Genomic DNA, 3,195 nt, shown 5'->3' with positions numbered 1-3,195 from the left:
CTGCGGCTCTGTGTGTGACAGGGTGCGGCGCCCCAACCCCCTGATCACCCTGCGGCTCTGTGTGTGACAGGGGGCGGTTCCACAACCTCCCTATCCACCCTGCTCTGAGCCCGACCAGGGGCTGCACCTAGGGTTTGGGCCTGCCCTCTGCCACCCGGGAGCAGGCCTAAGCCAGCAGGTCGTTATCTCCCGAGGGTTCCCAGACTGCAAGAGGGCACAGGCCGGGCTGAGGGACCCCCTCTTCCCCCCGAGTGCACAAACTTTTGTGCACCGGGCCTCTAGTTTTCTCAATTGCACTTTTTGCGGGCCTCAACCACAGGAGTATAGCAGATCCAATCACTGGCCAGGACTGAAACATTCTGTCCCCAGCAATCAGCAATAAAACCCACAGAGTGATATAAAAACCAGATGCTGGCACACACAAAAGAGAACATCAAAACCACCTGAGAGCTGGAATGTGAAACTGCATATTGCCACAATTCCTTTGTTACCCTCTTCCCACAATCTCCCTAATAAAAGTCCTTTGCCTACCCTGCGATGTTGAGATGCTTGTTAAGGCATGATCTTGCCATCTTCTCAGGGTATCAGCTCCTGAATAAATCACTTTCCTTCCATCAGCACCTGTGTTCTGTGTTTGGCTTCAAGACAGCAGGCAAAATAACCTGAGGGTCATTTGGGCCAGTTTCATTTTTAGCAAGCCAGCTAGGAGAGCTGAGTGGGAGCCTCCCAGGAAGTCCCTGGACTTTGGAAGGGGTCCCTCAGTTGTTTGCAGCTGACCAGCTCTGTGAGAGTTCCTAGGAGTCCCTAAAAGCTGCCTAGTGATTTTATTCAGCAACTGTCCCTTGCTTTCTTCCAGTGCAGGTTGCTTGCTACATACACCCAGCTAAAGGAAGGATATGGGTTGCTGGTGGACTAATGAGTACAAATTAGGTGGTTTCTGGGGTTCACAACCAGTAGCCTGTTGCCCCACCATCTGCTTTCTTTGAACAGTTTGTATCTCAGAAGAAATCAAATAGGTGCCACTCAGTGAATGGGAAGGGTTAGTGACTAAGGAAAATCCTAGCACCCCAGTTGGGTTTCAGTCTGATTTGCGTGCTTCTGAATTCAGTTATGGATTTTTAGATATTATATACTTTTATGGTTGTATATGTTTTGTGGGGTATTACAATAGTAACATTTCCTCTAGAAATCTAAATCATTGAGATATGGGAATCATACTGGTCTTTACCTGTTAGTTTTATTTCTCTGTACTAATCCCTGTTCCACCATGGGAGGAAGGCAGTTTTGGTTTGATAACTCTCATTTTTTCTGTTGTGTTGTGTTCTGTTTGAGAGCTCTCTGAGAGCTCTCATATGGCTGAAATGAAACTTGGGTTACAGGTGTTCTTTGTTTGCTTTCTTATCTTTAGGGGACTTGGTTTTCTCTTTACTGTTTTATGTACACAGAGAATCCTGCCTCCTGCATTTAGGCTTTGTGCCATTTAGACCATATGAAGTTCATTTGCTGTACCTGTTGGTGGGTGATAAGGTTCAAAGGAGGAAGGATTCTCTGTCCCTCTTTTTGAGAGTACTTGTTTGTATTAGATGTTTTTATTTCTGTTTTGAAATAGGTTAAGATATCTTATATGCAAGCGATTATATTGAAACATTATAAAACTTCTACTCAAAAGGGATCTAAATTGATAAATAAAAGAGGGGGAAATATCTCACTCTTCCCCCAGACAATAAAAATCAGGAAGAAGTAGAAATAATAAGGCAAGATATATTTTAAATACTCTAATTCTCCTCCTGATGGTCCGGGAGACACTGAAGTACTGGGAACAATGGAGAATTAATGCTAATACGTAAACCCTGTGTAGGTTACAGGAACAGCAAGAGTGACTTCCCACCTCAATGTGAAAAAAAAACAAAACTGAAGCAGTGGAAGAAGCACTACTCCTACTAAGGGAATATCTCCCCTGGATACCATCACCGCCATCTTCAGTGCCCAGGCTGTATCACCGCTCTGACAGAGAACAAAGATCTCTTGGTTCTGAAAGAAAACATTGACCCTTTTCAGCAGGAAGCAGCTACAGAAAATACGCTGCACCCCTTTTCCCTGAAAAGATTCAGAGCAAAGATTCATAAGGGGAAAATATAGTAGACAGACAGATAATATTGGAGCAAGGACAATAAACCACATAAAGAAGGAATGTGAAACTGTACATCACCATAATTTCTTAGTTCCCCTCCTCACACGATCCCCTTATAAAAGCCGTTTGCCTACCCTGAAATTTTAAGATGGTTATTAAAACATGAGCCTGCTGACAAGATCCAAGATGGCTGCTGACAGGACAGCAGGCTGCAAGATAGTGTGTGAGTGAGAGAATAAAAGGAGAGTGTGTGGACATGCAGGGAGTGTCTATTTGTGAGTGAGGGACAGCTATGTTCTGCAGGACTGTTGGGGACTGGTGGACTGGGCTCCCCGGGCCAGGGAGCCTCTATTGCTGCTGAAATATCTCCCGGAGCAGCTGGCTCTGCCACAGAGACTGCACCATCTTTAAGGGGAGACCGGCTGTGATCTGAAGCCCAGCCTTACCTTCAAACAGGGTGACCTCAGATAACTCCCAGAACACAACAACCACAACGCCCAGGGACCAGCTGCCTTAGGTGCAAAACCATGAACACCAGGATGCCAGCCTCCCTGACCACGGGTGCCTAAAAAGTCTGTTCAGGGGCAGACAAAGCAGCGCTGAATACGCAGACGGGCCCTACATGTTCTCACAGAGCAGATAGAAGGAGCAGCTGAATCGAATAACACCGACACGGAATTGGTGAATTAAACACAGCTTGTGAGGCAATCCGTGGACTGAAAGGTCAGATATTGCCTAGAAAAAGTCAACGCAAGAGAGAGAGAGAGAGCTACTTAACCAGACACCTTGAGAGGAGAGATCATGGGAAGACAAAGAAAAAGCCCGCATATGAAAGAAAAGGAAGAATGATCAGAAAAGGAAATAAACAAAATGAAGGCAAGCAATATGTCAGAGAAAGAATTCAGAACAATGATCATAAGGACACTGAAAAGGTTGGAAGACAAATTCAACAAACTTTGAAAGGATAAACAAGATTGATGAACCTATAGCCAGGCTCACCAAGAAGCAAAGAGAGAGGACCCAAATAAACAAAATCAGAAATGAAAGAGGCAAAATAACAACCA

At 45.2% G+C, this 3,195-nt stretch overlaps 1 long non-coding RNA gene across 1 annotated transcript in view; it reads right to left on the bottom strand.

Annotated features, from left to right (window-relative positions):
* Window positions 1-2,756, bottom strand: part of LOC106727311 — a 19,408-nt gene extending 16,652 nt beyond the window's left edge. The window contains exons 1-3 of the long non-coding RNA XR_001363482.1: window positions 2,745-2,756; window positions 2,420-2,421; window positions 1,444-1,451 (exon numbers count right to left, since the gene is read on the bottom strand). This is a non-coding gene — a long non-coding RNA (uncharacterized LOC106727311). The remainder of the gene's footprint in view (window positions 1-1,443; window positions 1,452-2,419; window positions 2,422-2,744) is intronic.
* Window positions 2,757-3,195: the final 439 nt, after the last annotated feature.

Source organism: Myotis brandtii, unplaced genomic scaffold (assembly GCF_000412655.1).
Source record: "Myotis brandtii unplaced genomic scaffold, ASM41265v1 scaffold40, whole genome shotgun sequence".
Classification (NCBI taxonomy): Eukaryota; Metazoa; Chordata; class Mammalia; order Chiroptera; family Vespertilionidae; genus Myotis; species Myotis brandtii.
The sequence above is the reverse complement of the archived record's forward strand: the minus strand, read 5'-3'. Positions and strand labels throughout refer to the sequence as shown.